Raw genomic sequence first — 25797 nt, 5'->3', positions numbered from 1 at the left:
TGGTGTTCAGCAAGATATTCTCTGTGATCACCTTGAAAAAGCTGACAGAGTTCAGTGAGACGCATTGGTGGCATTGTGAGCAGACCTTTGAAGCAGTATGACCATTGGCACAAGACTTTAATCCTCAACAAGGCTATAACTGGATTGGCAAGCATTTAATCTATTACAGCAAACTTCATCCACCAGCATTTGGGAGGCTCCACTAGGTCCTTGATTACCATCCAACAGCCCTTTACCAGCAGTGCACAACCGCATCCTATTGAGGACTATCGGACCCAAGCTGAAAATTTCCCATAATCATCAGTGGTGAGACTTTTACAAAATCATAAAGCTGTTGTTCATATATTCAGCCATTCCGATTAGAGGACTTCATCAAAGCCATATATTTCTTCTTCTGACAAAAGGCTGCTCTATAAAATTACCAATTGGTATATTAATTGTTTTTAAAAACTTCTATATATTTTAATAAATGTGTTTTATGTTCAGGCAATCCAATGTAATTGTGTTTTGAATTAATAGCGCTGCTTCATATATGTTTATGTTTGTTCTTTGATATTTGCTTTAGAGGTTTACTATAAACCTCACCCAAGCAGCAGCTAATTTGTATTGAATCACCTCATCTTAGTGCCTAGTTCTTCTCTTTTTTACTTTGGTACAAAATCTCCTTAGCCTCAATATTTATTCCAGAGACTTGGAGATTTGGATTTTGGTCTCCAGGTAGGGACAAGTTCCTACAATTACATTCCACTGCTGGACCACAAACTGTAAACTCTGATGCTAATGGTGTCAAAATGTGCATCCAACTCCACCTTCATACAGTATATACCTAGTACAGTATTTGGTAGGCATATCAATCAGTGTCAGTGAATGTATCCAACAGCACCATCTATTCATATGATTTGAGTTATTAAAGGGGGGAAAGTCCTCCTACAGTAGGTCTAATACACTCCCATAGTTAATTTAGCTGACCTTTTAGGTTAGAGACAATTTGTACAGCTTCTTTAATTTAGTGTTATACATGCAAAAGTATGACATACAATTTAGAAAAAAAAATCAGTGTGAGGGGTGTTGGATGTGGTGCAACCAATCAGATTATACTTCTTATTTATTTAGCACTCTCTAACATAATAGATAGAATCTGATTAGTTGATATTGGCAACATCTCATCTTCAATAAAACTCCAATATTCGTAGATTTACCCCAGTGTATTCAGTCAACTTGGGGAGTTTTTTGTTTCCTTTTGTGTTTTTGTAATATCTACTGACAGTAGCAGCTCTTCATTCTCCTGAATCTTGGGCCCATTCTCAGGGAACAGAATTTATCTTGGAAACTTGAAAACTGCGTTTGCTGAATGTGTTAAATATTTTAGAGGTACAGAATATGAATTCCATGTGTGCTAAACGTCTTCAATGTATATTATGCAAGTATTGCACTCAACGAATGTTACCAAAATATGCACATATGTGAAATGCTTTTGAGTAATGTCAGACATGATCATAATAAAAACTAAACAGGCTCATCGAAATTCAAAAAGGTTATTACAGCTTCAAGCTAGAGTGGAAAAATGGTTGAATATTTTGAAGCTGCAAAAGATAAAGACATTGTTAACCATCATTGGTAATCTAATCTGATAACTTTTTGAAAATGGTTCTATGATGTTTAATATTTGAACACATGAATTAAGCTATCTCTAAGGATCTTTTTCTGAAAAAAGAAAGCCTTCAGTAACTTCAGAAGAAATTTATAGATAGATAGATAGATAGATAGATAGATAGATAGATAGATAGATAGATTATGCATTGAGTATGCTTTTCTTATGCTTTCTTAATAGGTTGTTCTTCCTTGTAGAATGTAAAAATGTGTTTTATCCCCAACCTTTGCATTTATAGACCTGTCAAAGATACTCTGGCAATAAATCTGACTGAGAACCACTTACTCTGGAATTCTTTCAGTCTTTGCAGCATCAGTCTACACTTTCTACAGAAATGTCCTGTGACCTTCTAATTCTGCCATAATTTACTGTCCAGATGTACAGCTTCAACAATACAAATAAAAATAAACATTTTACTCTTCTTAAAGTAAAATGCTTAACCCATGTTTTTTTTTTAATTTACACATATACATTTTCTTCAGTAATTGTCTCCAAAACCGTTGTGTCAGTGCGACCTGAGAAATGCTTTACACAATGTCATTGCCTCATTCACTGGGGAACAAAGCTGTGTACTCCTTTGATTCTCCAGAGCAAAATCCTTTACCAAGACAAGTAATTGTGCATGCCACTTGAAACACGGTTGAGTTCAAGATGTTTTACAATGTAGTGTGACAGAAAAGACAATTGGTGATATAGCTGCCATTATTTACATGCGAGAACAGAGGCTACAGCAACAGTGTAAACAACAGATTTCAAAACAGAAAATTCAAGCTGTGGTGCCAAAAAACATAATATAACTTTACTACCTAATATTAAATTAAACATTAGAAATGTAAATTGTAACTTAATTATCAGTTTAAAAAAAAATAGAAAAAAAAAAAGATATACTATTTTTTTAAACATTAATATGCTCTCTTTTACTCATAATAAACCTGGGGAAGATATTTTTCCTTGTAAACAAATCTTAAATTGTTAAGTCGTAGAGAGCAGTAACATAACTAGAGAATTGTTTTAGACATTGATCTGTTTACTACAGTATGTTTTATTAATGTCATTCACTTTATTCATTCATGGGACTTCCATGTTGCATTCATGGTTTTTGTGTTCATTTGCTGGTAATTGCGTCTATGCCCAAACAGGCAAAAGAGTGGACAAGTTGCCCATGGCAACTAATCAGCTTTGAATTGACATTTAATCAAGTACATTCTACACAATTAGAAATAGCAGCTGATTGGTTGACATGGGAAATTCGCCACTGGTGCCCCTCTCCGCTCATATCACTGCTTCATGAATAGACCACAATGTCTGCACCTCTCCTTTTTTTGTTATTGTGTACATATAGGGGCCGATTCATAATCGCTCATAGCAATCCAAATTCAGCACCAGCCCTATTAGTTGAGGTTTGTGCATTTACAGCACATTTCTGTACATGTGCAAACCTTGGCACCAAATAGCTTTGACGAGTTACACATGCCCCAGGCTGTTTGTTGTGGGGAGGGAAACGGAGCTGGACCAAGGGAATGGCCAGCATTTTTTGGGTGTTCCCATGATAATGCTGGGTGTTTGTCTGGGATCGCGGGTAGGCCAATGTCTGCCTTTTCAGCGGACACAGAAGAAGGGGATGTGATTGGGGACATCCTCTTGCATGATACCGAGGGGATTCGGCAGTGGGAGGGGATGGATGTTCGGTTGGGCGGGGATTCAGGGCTCGCTAAGCAGTGCACTGGATATGGAACTCCTATCAGGCACTGCAGTATACTTTCCAATACAGTACTTGAAGTCTCCAAAACTGTGTGCCACTCAACTTTATTAAACCTTTGAGTGCCAATGTTGCTGTGAGAGATGTGCAAAATATCTGCTAAAAATGTCAGGGTCAAAGTTGAGGAATATGAATATGAATCACTTTAGTTATTGCCGATAAATGATCTGAAGTCATATAATTGAAGTTTTGTTAATCATTGTGCCAAAAATGAACTGTAAGCGAGGCTGGCACTTTTAGCAGATATTTTATACATCTCTCAAAGCAACGTTTCCCTTAAATCACCTAGTTGCAGAGGTGAGTCCAAGCACTCTGCTGGTGAAATCAGGAGGGTCTGCAACACAACCCTAGCAACCATTGATGGCCTTTTGGCAGGGAATTGCCAGATCCCACCTATGGCTTTAATCTGATGGAGGGTGCATAGCTTCATCTATTCCCAGTGTCAGAAGCAATCCAGCTTCAAGTAAATCAGCCTCTCTTGCTGTACGCAGACTATACTGAAGTGTTTTCCTCACCAGTAATTGAAACACAAGTAAAAACATAGCAAATGTAATCAATTAAATAAAACTTAAAGAATAAAGACAAGTAATTAACTTAGATAGACAGGAAGCCATAAGAAAAAAAAACATATACAAGGAAATAAAACATTTAAAAAAATCCCTTATGATAGTGGAGAGCACCTCCTCCATGCAACTAATCAGTCAAGTGTTTATGCTGTAAATACATGATAGAGAACTGCATGGCTACTGTGCACAATCAAATTCTTACTCGTAAATGAGGAAAAAGCTAGCAATTAATAATTTTCAATATAGGTACTACAGTAATCACTCTCTGATTGCACCTTCTTAAGTGCAAAACATAAAGAGCATATGTATGAAAAAAAACAATAGAGTAGTACTTGTAGGAACTGAATGGATGATGTTCCTTTTATATCCCTCTGTGAAGTGTCCATGGCCATTAAGTGGCTCTAAAAAGAAAAAAGAAAAATTGTGCAATTACTGAGATTACTAAACGCTACCAATTGCTTTGTATAATAATGGTTCTGTGCAGAAAATGACTCTTACATAATAAATATTAAACTATACAGTCAAAAGACAAATTAATTTTATGAATTGCGGCTGACATGCATAGAAAGAGAAATGTTATTGTGCACTTAGTCAATATTGAAACATAGAAATGTATTACTTGTGGAGGTCATACAACATACTGCAAACTGAGGTGTACCTTTTACTAAGATGGGAATTCTACTGAAGATGGGATGTTGTCAATAGCAACCGGATTATATCTGTAGTCTTCTAGAAGGTGATAAATAAGTTAAGGTGCCCATACACTAGTAAGATTTATCTTCAGATCTGGCTGGTTGGAATAAAAACATGGTTGTGGATGAGTGACAGTTTGTCAGTTTTCCAGCATTTCCAAGCAAATGGTCAACTGTCATTTGCTTTCATCCACAACCATGTATTTTTTCCAACCAGACAGATCTGCAGATAAATCTGCGTGTGTATGGCCACCTTAAGAAGTAGGATCTGACTAGTTGCTATGGGCAATATCCATCTTCAGTAGAACCCTCATCTTAGTAAATGTACCCTTCAGTTGGAGGTGGATTTTGAATACTAACAGTATACTGTCATTTTATTATAGTACTTTCTAAGGATGATTTCCATTACAAATGTTATCACCTCCTTAGTTGAAGATTTATTTTATACCATACTTATATGGTTTGATGTTTGGATAAGTTTGAAGGGTAATGCATCATAGGAGTTTTCGAGTTTTTCCTTCTAATTGTGGAAGCTGTTCCCTTGCTACTGGATGGAGCTGATATCTTACATTTATGTTTTATTGGGAACATACAGTACAAGCATTTATACTGTGAGTGTTATTTCAGATGAGTCTACTATGGTACTTTTAATCTCATTTGTATTCATATGCATGTCTGATTATAATCATTTGAAGGTTATGCGGTCATTAGGTTGATAATGTTTAGGTCGACCACTAGTCAATAGGTCATTCTATCCTCGTGGGCGTAGATTGAGAATATAATATGGCACGAGGCACCTTTCCTGAAGCATGAGGGGACTCTGTACTCCTTTATGGTGTCCATGTCAATGTAATGTGAAAAAATCTTGTTGATCTTTTAATGTCAACTTATTTTACCATGTCGATCTTTTTCATGTCTAGACATACTGACTGTTGACCAATAGAGGATGACATTTTGACTGTCGTGCTGCAGTGGCCAATCTAAGTAGACTGACTTTTAAGCAGCTGGACGATGGTCTCTGAGAGTGATCCCTTGCTACTTGCTCAGATGAAGCTGCTGATCTAACCTGCTACTTATACCAGATGCCCCTTCTGTATTAGCATATGTTCATATCACTGCTGCATTTAAGGATATTACAGCAATGCTAACAGGATCCACATCTCAATCAAGTCCATTGTTTTACTTTCTACATATGTTGTTCTTTCTCATGGGGGAAATTGACGAAAAGAAAGTTTGGATGTTTACAAGGACAAATGTATTGAGTTATTTTCTAACTGTACATTGTACAGATTACCATACAGTAAAGCACTGCGCTTTCCTTTTTTTTCTTTAACTTGTTGTATGGTGTCAGGCCTAGTTGTATTTTTTGTATTTTGTAACAGTCAGTGTGTCATTTTCTCTGTCACTGAAATTTTCAGTGTTTACTTAACTGTTAATTGAAAAGCCCAACATTTGAAGAAAAGTCTTGTGTATGGAATTTTTATTTATCAGAGTGGGGGCAGACTGAAAAATTTCCAGAAAATGGTAGAGATCAGCGGGTCTGAACACTCCAAACTTGTCCACAGCCAGCTCGATGAAGGCTCAATCCTTCACTCAATACTACGAATTCCAGCAGTGTATTTCAGAGAGCAAGGACTTGTCCATGCTGTCTGCTGTGGTCGGGGCTGCTGTTGGGACTGCAAGGGAGCTGCTATGGGGGACTACAATGGGGACAAATATGAGGGACTTCTAAGGGGAACTACTAAGGGGCTGCAGGGAGGATTATATGGGGCTGTTATGGGCAACTACTATAGGGGACAACTACAGGGGAAAACTATGGAAGTATACCTGAAGGTCAATATAAGAGACAGCTTTATATTTGTTCCAGTAAAAACATCTATTAAAAAGAGCTAATGAAGGTGAATAAGGTGATAAGACCATGAAGGATGTGGGTCTTATTGATAATGATATGTTATTAGCACAAAAAGAGAGAGCGGATAATAACCACGACTATAATTTTACCTTGGCTTTTTTCACTTAATAAACTAGGCAGTATAAAATGTAACATTTAATCCTGGAAAACTAATCAATTTATTTGTAACAGTTATCAACAGACTGCTCATGTGATTTAATTGCAGAGTAATTGAGAAGAAATGACCATTTGTGGAAGGTAACAAAGAGTGGCATGCTAGCATGTCATGGTCATTTTTGGTGCATGTATCTATATACACCTGCAATCATGTATGCTATTGTTCCATCTAGTCTGCATAGGCATAGACCTGCTTGAGCAGTCAATGTTCATTTTTATTTTGTATAGGCTGCAAAAATGTAAGCATTTGCAAATAAGTTTGCAATTGCTCAAATGGGTGTTTCTTTTCTTCTCCAGGCAGCATATTTATTTAATAACATTTGCAGTTCCACAGCCTAGAAAATTGCAAATGCATTAGCGTACATCTCTGAATTAGGCCGCATGTCATGAAATGTGAGGTTCGCATGGTAAGAGATGAGGCAAATCCATGATTTGATTAACTTGTACAGTAGCTAATGAGTTAACCAATGATGATCCCCCAATACCATTTTCATTGCCTCTTTTGTACAGAATAATTATTCCCCTCATCTTCTTATGGAACCATTGTGCAATATTTTAAGAGGTGTTTCTTTTTATTATTTTGTGGATTATTTATACTATGCATGACGTATCTTTTTTTAAATATACCTACCTTTTTACATGGATATGATTTGGGAATTATGACATTACATTTTTGTCCTAGTCTTAAGGTGGCCATACACCTACAGGTTTATCCTCAGATCTGGCTGGTTAGAACAAAAACATGGTTATGGATGAGAGCAAATGACAGCAGACTATTTGCTTGGAAATGCTGGAAAACTGACAAACTGTTATTCAGAAGTTACCAGAGTTTTGTTCCAACCAAAGTAGAAGAGAAAAAGTACTCTCTTTTATTTGGGGGCACTCTTTTACATTGTCAAAGGTATTTAACAAGAAGTGATTGTAAAATTTAGCTTTTAATAATCATTTAAAATACAAATTAACAGACATACAGACATACAACACCAAACATAGATATCATAGGTAGAGTACAGGTAATTTTATAAAATAATTATGTACTTTTCCTATGGATTTTGTAGACTCCTGAAATTACCAGATTTTGGGGAACATTAGTATGAGCAGTACAAACAGCTGTACTTAGTGTCAGCTTTTCCATATATTGAGGTTCCTATTATTATCTGGATGAAGCTAGCGAAATATATATAAACAGTATTTTGACCAGAGAGGAATAGTCCTGCTCTGGTGCAGTCCAGAAATTGGCAATATACTTGTAATGATTGTGACTGTATATTATTATTGCCGTAAATATAGTAGGTATTTACTGGTGCTGGGTATAGGGTTGTGACGGTAACCGCTCAAACAAAGATGCAGGGTATACTGTAGGTGCTCACAATATAAGTATAAATGAGTGACACTCACAGTGGTAAAGATCACTGAAGCTGCTGCTGGCTTTCGCAACTGTACTGGTTCCCTGAAAGTCAGTGAGCGGTCAGTGATATTCTTTCTGTATGTATAGTGTCAGAAAGAGCAAAAATGGGGCATCTGCTGTCTCTTTTAGGTAGATCAAATACCCTGTTGTAATCTGGTCAGTGCAGGGTTAAGTGAATTCTGTACCTGTCAGAGATGAGAGTGCCCCTAATGGTAGGTAGGTGTGTATAGAGAGAGGTATAGGAGGCGTCTTACTCTCGGGGGTAGGTGTGCTGCTTTCTGCTATGTGCTTGTCTGCTGAAGCATTGATAGCAGATGAGCGACACCTGCCACCTGTCTGCGTGAGTAGAGAGTAAGATCCCACAAGGTGGGTAGCAGAGAGAGAGAGAGAGTGCGCAGAACTGCTGTATTTATTGCAATTGTGACAGTCAGAGCAGTCAGCAGTGCGCCAATATGAAGGTACAAGTACCGTAGCGGTTACCGCCGCTTACCCGTCAGTTGTACCCAGTCTCCTTATGGTCCGGATCTGCTAATTGCCGTTAAATACGGCAGAGTGTAGGAATGAGCCTATATTATATATATATATTGATCTGTGTTATAATTAATCTACTGGTGTCAATGTTATTTATGTTAAGAAAGAAATAATTAGATGCTATGCTATGTGCAGTATGTCATAGATAATGCCAGACATATTTTTTGTTTAAGATAAAATAAAAATAAATATAAAAATGGGGGGCGTGGCTTGGCCGTGAAGCCGAGCAGACAGGTATTCACACAGCTCCCACTAACCTGCATTGTTGGGCCCCAATATCAGCCACAATAGCCACTATAACGCCCACAGCAGGGCAGACCCATCTCCCCTACACCCAGAGAAGCCTGGCGGTGTGCGCCGCGGAGCCGGGGAGCAGTTTTAACTGATCCTGCAGGCTGCGGCCTACCACCGACCGGAAGCCGGGGACTAAATTTTTGTTTCAGGCCGGGATTTGAGCTCCAGGGCGGCGCGACGCCTGCGATCGCTACCACAGCGGGTAAAAAACATCCCCACACCGGCGCGGACCCCCTGGACCACCAGCAGCACCCCAATATACTTAAGGTGAGCCTCAGGGATCCCTGCGACGGGGACCTGCGCCGAGTGAGAGCTGCCGGCGGCCATCTTGAATTTCACAAGCGGACGAAACTGCGTCCCCCCCCGCTTTTTAGCTGTACCCCCAGGGCAACCTGGGACTGGGACACACCTGAGGACCGCTGGGGACACCTGTGAGACCTGAATTGGGCCTGCTGACAACCCCTGTGCCCACTGTGGGAACGCTTAAAGCTGCTCGGCGGCGGCCATCTTGGAGGTGGCATTCTCCCCTGATCTTGACTGCCACACAGTGCCCAGCAGCCATATTGGAGGTGGCTTCAGCTGGTTTCCTGGAACAGGGACTTTTAATATATATGACAGCTCTGCTCTGCTGTCAAACCCTGCATTATAAACGCTGGCACCGCTCTGTGTATCAAGCACCACAGCATTCTTGTCTTACAGTTAAACCTCTGATGCTCCTCCCCCCACAGTGCCAATTAATCTATATACCATAACCTAGAATTGGCTCCTGAACACCCTTGCTGCTAGCTTCTCCCATTCACCCTGGGCACAGACCCCTTACATGATGTGATCTAAAGGCAACGCGCTCCCCATCCCCCCCACTTTTGGAAATCATATTAAGCCCAAAGAGACCTATTTCAGGACAAAAAAAAAACCAAAACATAAATCTAACAGTTATTATGAGCAGGGCGAACACGCGGGCCAAAAAAGGTGCTCCACACGATATATCTAAACACTTTTCACGTAAAGAGAAACCAACACCCGCTTCGCCACTACCGTCCTCTTCACCCTCACAAAAGATGGACCCCAAAGATGCCCCATCTACTAAAGAAGATATCCAATCTATCCAAAATATGATAATGGACTTAAAGAACTCGTTCACTTCAGCTCTCCAATCAGCCATTGGCGAACTAAAATCAGACATATCCGCCTTAGAATCTCGTACTACATCGGTAGAAATACAATTAGAAAAACATCTAGAATTCCAGAACAAAGTGGGTGAAGACATGTACCATCTGTACGGTGAAATGGACCTTCTTAAAGAGAAACTGGAAGATAGTGAAAATCGCGAAAGACGTAACAACCTGCGTATCCGCAATATCCCGGAAACGATTTCTACACCTGAACTTGAACCATACCTCAAACGGCTCTTCATCTCTCTGGTACCATCCCTTACTGACCCGATGATCCAAATAGAGAGGGCACATCGCGCATTAAGACCTAAACCAAAGGACTCAGACCCACCCAGGGACGTTATTCTTCGGTTCCTCTCCTTCAAAATAAAAAATGACATCACAATGGCAAGCAGAAACTCCTCATCCATCCTATTCGAGGGTGCTCGCATCCAGATCTACCAAGATCTGTCCCCAGTGACTATCGCTAAAAGACGAGACCTACGTATTGTCACTTCAGTGCTACGGGACAATGGATACAAATATCGCTGGGGTTTCCCCTTTCGTTTAATAGTGGACATTGAGGGAAAGATTCAAACCATCCGTTCCCCTGAGGAAGGTCACCGCCTATTACGTAAGCTCCAGTTAGTACCTCCGACTGGAACTGACCCAGCAACTTCTAAAGCCTCATCCCCAGGTTGATCCTTCTTTCATCGGACCACTCCTTACTAATATATGTTGAATCCAGCCCGCTAGTAGAAACATTTTTCTCTCCTAGGTTACACTGCATCGGACTGCTCTTGGGTATGGTACATCTCTGAAAGTTAATGTTATAGCTTAATCTCTAGATAAACTCTTTTCACCATTCCGGCTGATTGAATATCAGCGAGCCAAATTCTACAATTTAGTACTAAGATGTTAACGTTATATATTAGGTTTCTACTTTCGCGGCCCTGCCCGGTGTGTTGGACGTAATCTATGCGGTACAATGTGGTTACTACTTAACGCTCCACGTCTGCAAACCGGCCAGCACCGCGACTTTCGTTACACTCCTCTACCTGTTGGGTCTCTGGGCTCTGTTTGGAGTTAAGTATTTTCTACTTGCTTATGTTTAAATTCAGTGGTGGGGGGCAGGGGAGCCGAGCCTAGCTGGCGGGCCACCCTCCTCCACACAATGGGATAACTGTTGTGCTTTTACCTGCTGGGCTTAAAAACCCTGCGGGCTGTTAATCATTTATATTTTCCCACCAGTGAGCTCAGTTTGGAATAGAGCTCAAACTTAGTAGACAATTTCCCTGGTTTTCCAGAGCATCTTGTCTACTTATTTTTATTTATATTTTTCTCTGTATTATTTTTCCCTTCACCCCCCCCCCCCCTTTGCTTATTTTTTTTCTTCTCTTCTCTTCTCTTCTCTTCTCTCTCTCTCTCCTTTCTTTCCCCTCTCATCGGGGTCTGGGGTCGTATACCAATTAATCACCTAAGCTAAACTCTGATCTACTGGTATCATGCCTTTGCAGTGTGTATCCATAAATGCTAAAGGCCTTAACACACCTCAGAAACGCTCCCATCTGCACAGATCACTAAAGACGCTACGAAGCGACGTAGTATTCCTACAAGAGACGCATTTAAAAGGTAGCTCTCACCCCTCCCTGTACATCTAAATTCTTTCCTCTGGCATGGTACTCGAATAACTCAACTAAGCGATGTGGTGTAGCAATTCTCATTAGAAATTCTATCCCCTTCCAATTCCAAATGTCTAAATGTGATAGTGAAGGCCGATATCTTATAATTAGAGGCAAACTTGGTCATGAAGAGGTTACACTGGCCAATATATACGCCCCTAACACTGGACAAGCCAAGTTCTTTAGGAAATTCTTCCGGGTACTTGAAATGTTTAGACAAGGCAAGACACTTATAGGAGGGGATTTTAATACGGTTCTCACCCCTATGGATAAATCTGGCCCTGTACAAGGAAATCAAATCCCAAACTCCTCCACGTTACGTAACTGCATTGCCGGGGCGGTTCTGTATGATATATGGAGATGTCTTCATCCCACTACCAGAGACTATACTTTTTTCTCTAAGCCACACGATGTTTATTCACGTTTAGATATGTTTCTAGGGTGCTCCTCCTTATCCCAGTCTGCCCAAAGCGCATCAATAGTCCCCCTTACCTGGACTGACCACTCTGCATTAGTCACTTCCTTTGATATATACGAAATGTCCACCAGTAAACCCCCATGGAGACTCAACGAGACCGTGTTGAAGATACCACAGTTTCAAGAGTTAATTAAATCTACTATTCAGGAATATTTCGCTCATAATCTACAAGACGACTGTAGTGAATCGACAGTATGGGAAGCCCATAAGGCGGTCATAAGGGGGACTATCATTCAATACCTATCTAGACGGAAAAAAGAACAAGAAAAACGTATCCAAACTCTTAATGCATCCTTAATAGAACTAGACAGGGAACATAAACGCACCCACTCTCAGCAAATCCTGATGAAACTCTCAAACACACGAGCCGAATTACAATCCCTCTTAGCAGAAAAAGTAGAACGCTCTTTACGCTGGGCCAACCAATCATTCTACGACAAAAGTAACAAGGCCCACACCCTTCTGGCTAACAAATTATGCGCGAAAAAAGCGAACCAAACAATACATTCTATTAAAGACCCCTCAGGTAACCCAACATTTGACCCTAAGAGAATTAACAATACTTTTCTAGACTACTATAAAGCTCTATATAACCTGGAGACCCCTCCAGATCCCGCCAACCAAATTCATAAGATCCGTCAATATCTAGACTCATGCGACCTCCCCCACATAGATGACTCAGCAAATTTGATTTTAAATGCCGATATTACGTCAGAAGAATTAGAGGCGGCTCTGAAGTCCCAAAAACCGTCTAAAGCCCCTGGCCCCGACGGTTATCCGATGATCTACTATAAAACCTTTGCACCACAACTCATTCCGCACATGGTCTCCCTTTTCAACAAAATCATGAAGGGAGCCCCCTTCCACAAAGATTCCATGACTTCCCGTATCATTGTCATCCCGAAACCCGGCAGGGATCCTACATCTTGTTCTAACTACAGGCCCATCTCGCTCATTAATACAGATCTTAAGCTTTTTGCTAAGATACTGGCTTCACGTCTAAATTCAGTTTTGGCCTCTCTGGTAGACCCAGATCAAGTAGGTTTCATCCCGGGCAGACAGGCCTCTGATAACACTAGACGCACTATCAACCTGATACACCACATCAACTCCTCCAAAATTCCAGCAGTTGCTTTAGCACTCGACGCCGAAAAGGCGTTCGACCGTATCTCCTGGCCCTTCCTATTTACGACGCTCTCCGCCTTTGGCCTTCAAGGTCACTTTCTCACGGCCATTCAAGCCCTCTACCTGCAGCCCTCATCGACAGTAGCGACTAATGGTCTCAACTCCTCAAGGTTTCAGTTGAATAATGGCACACGCCAAGGCTGTCCCCTTTCACCCCTGATATTCGCCCTGTGCATCGAGCCCCTTGCAGCTCGAATCCGTGCTAACACCGACATAGGAGGTATCACCATCGGACATAATCCGTACAAGATATCGCTTTTTGCGGACGACGTTCTCTTAACCCTCTCTAATCCACTGATATCCCTCCCCAATCTCCAATCAGAACTTAGTCTATATGGTTCCCTCTCAGGCTATAAAGTTAACCACACTAAATCTGAAGCGATGGCGTTCAATATCCCGTCCCAAACATATGCTTCCCTCACCTCATCCTTCCCCTTTCTCTGGAGGCCACAATCCATCAAATATCTCGGCATAAACATCACCAAAACCTATTCCGCTCTCTATAAAGCTAACTTTGACCCCATTATTAAGATACTTACACAAGACATGAATAACTGGAATCGATTGTACATTTCCTGGATAGGCAGAATAAACGCTCTCAAAATGAACCTACTCCCACGCATCCTATACTTATTCCAAACAATTCCAATTTCAGTACCAAGATCAACCTTTATTTCGCTCCAAAAACTGTGTCACAAATTTGTCTGGGCCAATCGTAAACCGAGAATACGGCGCTCGATCTTAAACAAGCAGACCGCTCTGGGTGGATTGGGATATCCTAATTTATATGCATACTACGTAGCCTGCCAACTTAACCATATTATTTCCTGGCACTCACCACAAGACACTAAGAAATGGGTGGATATTGAAAATGCCCTACTTCAGGGAAACAGACTAGAGTATCTCTTGTGGCTCCCTAGATCATGCAGACCCCCCTCGGCATACCTCATACCCACGGTAAATTTTACAATCCGCCTATGGGACAAAACATCAGCTAGCCACAAATTATCTCCTCACCCATCTCCGCTGACCCCAATCTGGGGCCACCCGGCATTTCTCCCGGGAATTGATCGCACTATGGCAGATCCATGGCAATCACGCGGAGTTACCAGATTTATCCATCTCCGCGGCCAAAATCCCCGTCCTCGTTTGAAGAATGCAGAGAACGCTTTGGAATACCTCACTCGTTTAACTTTCAATATATCCAAATACAAAGCTTTCTCAATTCTCAAACGAGATCTACCACAATGAGACAGCCCTCTTCATTTGAAAGGCTATGCCTATCCTCTAGTTGCAGCAAAGGGAACATTTCTACAATCTACCACTCAATTTTGGCCCCTGACCCACCACTTCGCGAACCACATGAGCTTGCCTGGGAAGCAGATCTATCCCAACCATTGGAAGACGAGCAGTGGGAAGAAATCAGATTGCGTATAGCCAAATCCTCCCTAAGCGTAGCAATTAAAGAAACGTGTTACAAGGTTTACACCCGATGGTACTTAGTGCCAACCAGACTACATGCCATATTCCCCGCTACATCGAACCAATGCTGGAGGCTATGTGGCCAAGTGGGTTCCTTTTTCCACACATGGTGGACCTGCACTTCTCTTCGCCCATTCTGGAATCTGGTTGAAAACTTGATTAGACAATGTACGGGACTAAGGCTCGATCTCTCCCCCTCTATCGCCTTACTCCATGCCCCTATCCCCGACCTCCCTAAACATCAGGACAAACTTATCATGCATATTTGCATGGCAGCTAAATCTCTAATAGCTAAACACTGGAAGGATACTAATGCACCTTCCTTGAATGCCTTGATAACAAGGATTAACTACATAGCCGAAATGGAATATATCACTAGTCTCCGGAATAATACTGTAGCCAGGTTCCACAAAATATGGTCTCCATGGTATCTCTTTCGTGTTGTACCACTACCCGGGCTCCGCTGAGAGGTTTCTTCTCCTTCTTCTCCTTCCTCATTTCCTTTCTATCTCTCATTTGCCTGTTTCCTTGTCATATCGCTCTGCTGCATTTACATATCGACTCTTTTTATCCATTTAAATAAATAGCTGTTCATATACAGATATGTGCATTTGTACAAAGCTTTATATGTGTCTATGCATATGCATACCTGCTTCGCTCTCTTCTTTTCCTCAGCACCCCTCCCTTCCCTTTGCTCTACTCCTCCATTTCATTCCCCTTTACTCATTTTCATGGTTTTGTATTAAATCTGCATTGATTATAAAACACAAAATCAATGGTCACGTTGAATAGTAACTAGCGTTATACCAATTTTGAGTGTCTCCTTATGTTCTTGCTAACTCCTCAAAAAAAAGCTTTCTCAATCGTGTATATTGCACTGTAACTTACTATACATATTGCTACTGTCAAGATGTTATATTTGACCATTTTCAATAAAAATCTATTGTAAAAAAAATAAATAAAAAAAATATAAAAATAAAAATAAAAAGGGGGAGAAACGTTCTGAGAAATTAATTGAGTCATTTGTTAGTAAAAACTGCATATTGGTTATTTGCCGTACAGATTATATATGCAGTCTAGACTGTTAGTGGAAACGTGAAATAGAGGGGGAAATTTACTAAAGGAAATTTGAAAAAAATTGGTATATTTGTAACCAGAAATACACTTATTTTTGACATTTACTATCCCGAAAATACAGTAATTCGTATTCGTATTGATAGCACATCAGAATCCCCTTTGGGTAAGTTTTTTATTGTAGGGGGGAAATGTGAGCTGTTTTTATGAAGGATGCTGTTAGTAGAGGTTTCTTTCCGAAACAGTTCTGTATGGATGTAATTGTTTTCTGAACGGAAGATGCGTAAATCCAGAAAATTTACTTAATTTTGGTTGATGTCGTATGTCAATTTGAGGTTGAGTTCATTATTGTTGATTGTTTCTATGAATTTGATAAGATCCACTTTGGCTCCTTGCCAGATCATGAATATATCGTCTATATAACGTAGCCATGTGGTGATATGGCTCGTATATTGTTCATTAGCCTCAGTGAAGACAGACTCTCTCTCCCACCATCCGAGGAACAGGTTGGCATAGGTGTGGTAATTTCCCACTTTATCCTTATTTGTTTTTGTAGAGATGATCTTAGTTTCCGGATATCTTCACTCCAATTTCCTTGTCCTGATGATTCTGATAGAGTTTGTGGAAATATGTTACTCAAATCTTCTCCTATATTTCGTTTGGAGGTGAGTTCTTTTCTGATATTGAAAGCCATCCCAGTGTGGATTATCTAACTCAATTGTGGTATTGCACATATTCAGAACCCATGCATGTATATTTGTAAAACATCTCTGTGTCACTTGTGCTCAGGTCACATCCCTTCCCAAATTGCCTGCCCTTCCCCCTTTCCCCTCAAAAAATATTTTGTTCTAACCAGCCAGATTTGAAGATAAATCTGTATGTGTATGGCCACCTTAAGAATGATGATACACTGTATAATATTTTTTTTATTTTGCGTACATCTGTACAGCGTGAAACCCTATTCGGTAATTTCCCAGATCATTGAACAGATAAGCTATGACAGTCTTAAATGTTTATAATTACATCATTAGGAGTTTATAAATTATCCTATTTTTAAATCAATTTCAGTGTAAAGTAGACATGATGTATGACACACCTGTTTTAAATTTTTTAATAAACTTTATTGTCCATATGGTTCTGAATAAGGAGCTGGATATAGACAGATACATTGGCTTCACAAAACTATATATATATAATAATTACATACATAAATGTTTTCTTCTAGAATATTTCAATTAAATATTGTTTCTTAAATGAATGATTGTATTTTATATGTATATTTGGTTCAAATTGATAATTAAAAAATGTCTCAAATCTATAGATGTACCCTAATTTGAGACCTCATCTTAATTTTCTCTTTTCTTTAACCCTGTCCCAATATTTTTTTTAATTCTATAGTCAAATAAAACACATAACATCATATACTGTACATAGTACAATCTGATAAATTAAATCTAACAAAGCAAGCTAGTCAAAGACTTTTATTTACGCTGTGGGTCATAATGTTGTAAAAAGTGCCAAGAGCTTAGTGCTTGAGCAGCAAGATTATTAAAATGTTAAAATATTTTAAAGGAATACTAGATAGGTTTACATTTCAAAAATATTGCTACATTATATCTCGCAGCTACATCTTACAAAATCTCAGCACATTACGCAATCCTAAAGCTGCTAAATTTGGAATACATTTGAGTCTATTAAGTATAATTTTAAACTGCAAAAGCTTTAATGTCTTTCTGAACCTTTGTATCAGTTTTTATAGGGTGATTTCTGAACACATCAACATGATTACTTGTTCAGCACTATTTTAAGCTGACATAATTAAGGTTTTTCTGGACCATTAATCACTATCATTTTAAACAATGATCATGATTTAGAATTGATGGTGCTTGAATATTACTATGACATTTTAATCTAAATGTGTAATCAACATTTTTTTTTAATTCACAGCAAGTCTAGTCGCAAACATATTTCTGCTGTGTATATTTTTACAGAAGTTCTTGAAAATAAATTTCCCTTGATAATAAAGAATAATGTGATAACATAAAACAGAAAAATATCTGTTTATGACAGTAACAGACAGCACATATAGTATGATAACATACTTTACACATAAACATCTTTATTTGTCTTTTAAACATTTTAAAACAGAGAAGACTGTCATACTGCAGAAAAGGTACACGGCAATGAAACAAAGCATTGTTGAAGGTACTCTGTAAACTTCTATAAATTGCTTGATTTAAAGTTCTGAATTCAGTCAATAGGTAATATGTCTATATATGTTACAGAACAGGAAATTATACTGTACAGCATTGTCATGTTACACAGTACTACACAAATAATATTCAACAATTTATAATCAGATATTGCTCTATTAAAACTTAAAGCCCCATACACTACGCTATTTGGGGCAATTTGACTTGATTTTGATGTAACAGGTTAAGAAATCGAGTGAAATTGTCCCAAATCACAAATGTATGACATTCGTTGGAATGTGCATCGGATCGGAGTTGGAGGTCGGATGGATTGCACATAATATAAAGCTTATGGGCAGCCATCAGTGGCACATTGCGGGTGTTAAGCACCAGTAAGCTAATATGGTGCTGCAGGTGGGAAGCAGAGCCTGGGGTGCAGTGGGCAAAGAATGTGGTGCAATGGATGGTAAGCTGGGTGCAGCGGGTGGATTGAAGAATTGAACAATCCTATACAAAAGCCTCGGCCAATCAGTGGCTGCCAGAAAAGGAGGTTGCTGATTGGCTGACAGATCTCTCTCAGCCAATCAGCGGCTGCCCAGTCTTTTGAATTTAATGTTTCAATTTTGTCACTCCCCACCTGCAGCTCTCCAGGCTTGCTTACATGGGATAAATTGCATATGATTTATCACATTTTAAAAAAAAGCACATCAAGTGCCAAATCTTTATGAGTTCTCCTGGGGAGCTGCTAGGGAACTCAACGGAAATCAGGCCAACTCATCCATAGTACAAGTCTGCCTAATGTATGGGGGTCTTGACATGTACATAATGCATGTCCAATTTAGTCAGCACCAAATTAGCCACCAGTATGTTTTTTAAACTGTAGAAGAAAACTGAAGCACAATGAGGAAAGTAAAACAAACAAAGAAGTAAACAAACGGACAGCATACAATTTTCACACAGCTAAGGTCCTGAACAAAATTAAAATCATGCATTACTATAATGTAAATTAAATAAAGTAGTACTTAGCCCATCACTTTGGGTAAATAAATCTTTAAACCATATATATAGAATAAATGCACTCACAAGTATGGAAAATGCACGTTGCACTTTATTGTTGTTAAATATAATATTGATGAATGCAGTTTATTTTTTTTTCTCTTTGTATCATTGACCTCTATGGCCACTTGGTTTGTCCTTGCACCAACCAGAATATATACACAAATATAGTAATGCACGTTTTTGTTAGATAAAGTACAGAAGAAGAGGGAAGATAAAGTAAAAGAAATAGGAGATACTCTGGGCAGGATAGCGGAGCAAGAATAGTATATAAGTGCCTCCTCTACTCGACGGTATATTTGTAGTTTAATCATTTGCTGATTCCTGGCAAACTGCTAGTGGTTTGTTATGTGTTTGTATTGTAGTGTATGTGTAAGGATTTGTGTTTTTAATTGTATGTAATTTCTGTAAAAAACTTTAATAAAGAGGATTATTTTTTTAAAAAATCATGCATTATTAATAGGGAATCTAACATCAGAATCACAGATATTGGAATATGCAAAATATTTAGTGCCCAAATTACCCAATATTAATTTCTCCAAACCCAGGGTATTATGGGAGCTTTGTGGTGCTTTTTCCTGATGGTTATTGGTTGCCTCTGTCAGTTATCAGTTTCTGGGGTAATAGAAAAGCAGGAGATGAGGAATGACATGCATAGTCTGTATAGATTATATAGCACAACACCTCATGCCATGTCTTAAAATACGATATAGTGGCTAAAATTGCTTTACCAATTTGATGCCCTAAGCAAGATTTTGGCTGGCGCCTCCTAGCACTGCCACTAATTCTGCCTCTTACCCAGAATTCCTCTCCCAGCAAAGCACCCATCATCCAGCAGCACAGATCACTACAGCAACCATCAACACCTATCTCCCCTCACCCATAGCAATCCTTATTGTGGTGCCCTAAGTGCAGTGAACCAAGAAACTTGCACTGGTTCACTGCACTTAGGGCCTGATTCTGATTGACTCAGTAATCTGCGAAGATCGCAGCTTATCGAGCACCAGAGAGGCCGCCCCACCACCCCACCGAATACCCCCCGCGCCACCTTTCCCCTCACAAGGGGATGTGTAACAAAGATGTAGATGAAGACGCCACAGGAGAAATCATTTGATGGTCACCGACCATCTAATGATTTCTCCTGCCTTCTCAACTGACAATTATTTGTGGGCACCGGGATGAAGACAGGGCAGGCAGATGACATCATGTGACATCAGCCACCCACCCCTGGCAGGCTTCGGGGAATGCCCATAAAACGCTGGGCGTTCACTTGGGCCAGCACTGCGGACATGGCCGTTTGCAGTTAGGGTGCGAAAATGCACAGAAATGCGCATTTGCACAACCTGCACACCATGGAGGCAGGAGCCAAATTCGGATTACTGTGCATGATCCAGAATTGGCCCTTTACGGTATTAAAAGAAGTAGGACTCAGACGCAGAGCTTTTTATAGAAAAAATAAAGCAAAAAAAAAACCTGACACAAGAAGACTTTAAAAGGTGACATGATGGTTCACTGGGTCTCTGACTAGATAAGAATAGTTAATTTCTTTAATTTGTATGGTTCTTTTTCATTCTTGGTAACATAATAATAATAATAATAATAATAATAATAATTATTATTATTATTATTATTATTATTTACATTGTATGTATTTGTCACCTTACTAATGAAAGGATACTTATGAAATATCTGGTCTTAAGTGCATACAAATGATGCAATTTGAACTACCAATTTTAACTATATATTCAAAATCGCTAGAAAACTGAGCACATATCGCACTGTGATGCGGATGTGCTGTGATGTGGATGAGATGCTTATCTGTACCCCATGAGGTCAGTAGCACAAGAAAAAATAGACTTTGCAGGCAGGTCAATTTTAAATACATCTAGGAGGTCATTCTACTTCATTTGCCCAGTTGCAAATTCGCAATGGGTACCGATGTTATAGATCTGTGCATTCACATCTATGAATATGCACATGTGCAGGTCTTCACTGTTGGTGCCCTCGGAGAGTTGCATAGTCTCCGAGGTGCTCGCAGTGGGTGGGGGGGGTGTGCAGGAGGTGTTTTGAGGGTGTTCGCATGCAAACGCCCAATGTTTCCTGGGTGTACCCATGAAAATGCTGTTTGCAGAAAATTAAGCAAGAAGCATTGGTATATGGAGCAGCCAAGCAACTACAGCAGAAATCAGTGTGTATAGTGACCCTGATATTTATCTCTTTTCATTTATAGGGACAGCACAGGGGGCATTATTAAGTTTAAGCAGCAGCACAGGGGGCAATACGTATATAAGCAGAACTACAGGGGCCATTATGTATATAAGCAGCACAACAGGGACTTTACTGTGTATAAGCAGCAGCACAGCAGGCATTATTGTGTATAACGGCACTACTGTATGTACATTATATATATTAACGCAGCACTATGGGGGGCATTCCGTGAATAATGGCCACAACTGGGATCATTATCAAATGTGCATTATGTGGGAGGCATTTTGTGTATAATGGCCCAAACTGCAGGCATTGCGCATGAATGCAGCACTTTGGAGGTATTCTGTGTATAACATGCACCACTGGGAGGGGCATTATTGTGTATAATGGGTACAACTGAGTGTAGTATGAATAAATTCAGCACTATGGGGGGCATTATGTGTATAACGGCCACCACTCGGGGCATTATTGTGTATATTAGGCACCAATGTTACACAGGCTGTTACACCGCAGCTGGAATTGAAACCTTCCACTAGCTAGCAAGCAGAACTGGAACACATTGGGGAGAAGCCTTCACCACAGACACCCCCCCAAAAAACCAGCATCGAAAGGCCACATTGAAATACAGTTCTGTGGCATCCAGCTCAGGACAATTTTTTTTAACATGCAGAGGTTTTTAATAGGCCACCTGACCATTTTCAAACTTTTGCAATCACCATCAGGATTGAGATGCGAGTCATGAAGGAGGATCAGCTTCAGATCTTCAAGCATCTGGTATTGGATGCTATGGCAAGCGCAATTGATAAAACCCTGATCGGCACATGTGAGATAAGACCATTGGCCACACATAATTTTTAAAATGTGTCCCCACATAACTACCCACATCACTAAGCAATGTGTTATGCACTGGGAAACCCTCTGCACCAATCATCCTATTTTCCACCTGGTCCCATACAAACCACATGGCCCATTTATCCCAGCTGTTCATCCAGTGGCATGTACAATAGACAGGCTGAGTACAGAGTCCCCTTTACTGGGCAAACCAAATTTTTTCAATTTATAAATTAGTTTTTTTTTTTTTTATATTATTGACCTCTTCCTCAACTCTTACTATAGTGAACAGTTTTTTGCTCATTAGTACCACAGCGTTGGTTTGTTGATCTAATTTTCCTGGACTTCTGAATTTTGTGAACTTTGTTTTACTTGTGTTTCTTTTAAAAATGCAGGATGAATCACAGCGCTGTTTTTGAGGAAGAATTAATATTCAAGGGATGGATTCAATAAAATAACCTATTTATTCACATAAAACAGGAAAATCTCACAAAACCTCAGTTAGATTTATCCTAATGCATTTGGAATTAATTCAATGTGATCTAGTCTGGACAGTAACTGGATCAAAAAACAGCAAAAGACCCGTTCCTATAGCAACCCCAATAATGGACAATGGTATGAGGTACGTAACAGTCTGCAATTTTGACACTCACTTCAGGGATCCCATGTGGATTGGCACTTTGCAGAGTTGAATGTCCTAGTGTGGAGAATAAAGTGGTTGTAGCCTTTCAGATGGCTTTGAAGTTGTCCTTCAATTTATAATGTGAACACTTTAATAGCCTCTACTGTAGTTGTTATTTTTTTTATATGCCTGATTCCTCTACTTTGTATTATTGTCATAGTCCTTTATATACAGACACTTGTTCTCATGAATCAAATTCAGTTAATCCAGTCCAGAATATTTCATAACAAAATTTTGTAACAATAATATTTGTGTTTTTCTTTAGGTATAAAATATGGTTAAATATGGTATTTTAATTTTACCCTATGAGTGCCAACATTTCTGTGAGTGATGTGTAAGTGATTTTCGCCGTGTCTTTCCGTGTAGCATTTCTCCATCTTTTCATGGAGAACTGGAATGTGAACTTTTAAACTAAAAGGTTTTTTTTTTTTTTTTTAATTTTGGTGTAAAAAAAATCAGGATTTTTTTTCTGTGAAGGGGCATGTTATTTTTATTCATGTGCTTATAGCACATGAATATATATTTAATTAAAAAATATATATATTTTTTACATTTTTTTTTATACACAGAGCAGCCAGCAGGGGGCCGGAGCGCTCGAGCTGCTCATTAGATATTCATATATTCACTGCATCCGATCATTACATATGCACGATCGGGTGCAGTGAATACTGGGTCCCCCTCTGGCTATAGGGGGGGCAGCTTGTGCTGCCTGGGTTCCGGGGAGCCCACCTCCACATATGTTCTGGGGCAGCCAGGGAGACTTTAATCTCCCTGGCTGCCACCGTCCCCCAGCTCCCTGCCAGCTCCTTGCCGCGGATGCTAGTCCACTGCAGGGGTTAAGACTCGCCGCGAGTGGCGGCGAGTCTTAACCACATTGAATAGTGGGAGCAGGAGTGGCAGCGAGCCCTCCGGAACAGGGCGAGTGCATGGCGAGAGAAAAAATCTCTCGCCATGCACTGAGAATTATTCACATTGAATACTGCCCTATGTGTCATCTAATATCAGGGTCGGCAATAAATAATTTATTCTCCACATGAAACATGAAACAGTTTGCATAAGCAGGGGCTGCGCAAGAACCCATCGCACAGCCCTGCTGTTGCAAAAAGAACTTATCATTAAATAAAAAAAATTGTTATTCTATAATGTCATGGAAAGCAAGGACAGAAAAAAGTCTACATCAGGGCCGTTGTAGGATTGTCTCGGATCAAGTTTTTGACAGCCTCTAAACCCCTAGCATGAGGGATGCTGGTATAAAGGCTGATAACGTCAGCAGTGCATAACCAGATGTCGTCAGTAAGAGGCCCCAGCTGCTTTAACATCCCCAGCAAGGTGTTGGTGTCCTTGAGATATGTGGCTTCCCCCTGTATAACTGGCTGCAGGTAGAAGTCAACATATTTAGAGACCTTGTAAAGAAGGGAGACACAGGCTGCTATAATTGGCCTGCCCGGGGGCTTGATTCTGCTTTTATGGATCTTGGGTGCCAGGTTGAAAAGGGGGACCTTGGGCACTATTTCAAGCAAAGCTTGCTGTGTGTCCTTACTGATGTAATCAAGTGAAATACCTTGCTGGAGAGTCTCGGTTAGCTGGAGTGTGTATTCCTTAGTCGGATCTCTGTCCAATTTTTTGTAGACATCTGTATCGTGCAGTTGGTGGTAGGCTTCCGCTTTGTAATCTGAAATGTCTTGTATACCCCTTGTCCACTGGGCATATGGTGATGTCATCATAGCCTGCCAATTGTTTCAGAGCCAGACTTTGGTTCCTTGTGAGATTTCTTTGTGCATTATCAGTGGACTTTATCTCACTATCAATGTGATGTTGCAGAATCTTTGTGAAAGCTTTAATGGCCTGGTTGATGGAAATGGGTTCAAATCGAGATTCCTGCTTAACGGGAACTCTCTCACCAGGTGCATCAGAGGTTTCTTTGTCATTATAGTACTCCCTCAGTCTCAATTGTCTGTTCAATCTGCAGACATCAATACTGGAATCGAAGGCGTCAGGCATATTGGTGGGGACAAAGTTCAAACCTTTCTGCAATACGGAATGTTCGTCAGGGGAGAAGGTTCTAGATGATAACTTATAGACAATGTTTATGCTTTTGTTTTCTTTCCTCGCTTCCCTTTGGTTTTGTCGGCCTTGGCGGGTTCTTTGATTGGAGTTCCCAGCTGTGCCCTCGTTTTTACCCCTAAAGGGAGAGCTCCTTGCTGGCCTCTGCGACTGGTGCTTAGGGCGTCTGATTCGGTGTATATATATATATATATATATATATATATATATATACAATATTCTGAGGGAAACGCACACTTTCCAATGTAATTCAGGCAGGGGTTCAAGGTCTGAACAAATAGATATAGTAAGCCAGCCAGAGAGACCCTCAGTCTCCTGGAACGACAGGACCAGCACACCCTTATATTAGATGCAAAAAGTGTATTTATTGAAGCATCGTGTCAATCATCATCAAAGAGATAAAAATTAATCATACTTAGCAGTGACTGGCCAAGGACTGAAGACAGCAGCATACAATCATGCACAAGTGCCCTGACGGGCCGTTTCGGTAAGTACCTTTCTCAAAGGGCATCAAGCTTACACTGACACTGAGCCTCTATATAAAGTGCAAAATCCACCTGTGACAAATAAACATCAATTACCTGGTTCATGCACTCCACCCCTCATTACCAGAGCCTCATGGATGCTGCAGCTTGAAAACAGGAAGTGCACACAGCAGACGGAACCACTGTTCATGTCTGCGCAATCCTGGGGAAGAAAGAAAGGTTCCCAGTAACCGGAAGTGATGTATGCCGTTTCCACGG

Source organism: Crinia signifera, chromosome 3, assembly GCF_055691185.1.
Source record: "Crinia signifera chromosome 3, ASM5569118v1, whole genome shotgun sequence".
In the NCBI taxonomy this organism is placed as follows: Eukaryota; Metazoa; Chordata; class Amphibia; order Anura; family Myobatrachidae; genus Crinia; species Crinia signifera.
The sequence above is the reverse complement of the archived record's forward strand: the minus strand, read 5'-3'. Positions refer to the sequence as shown.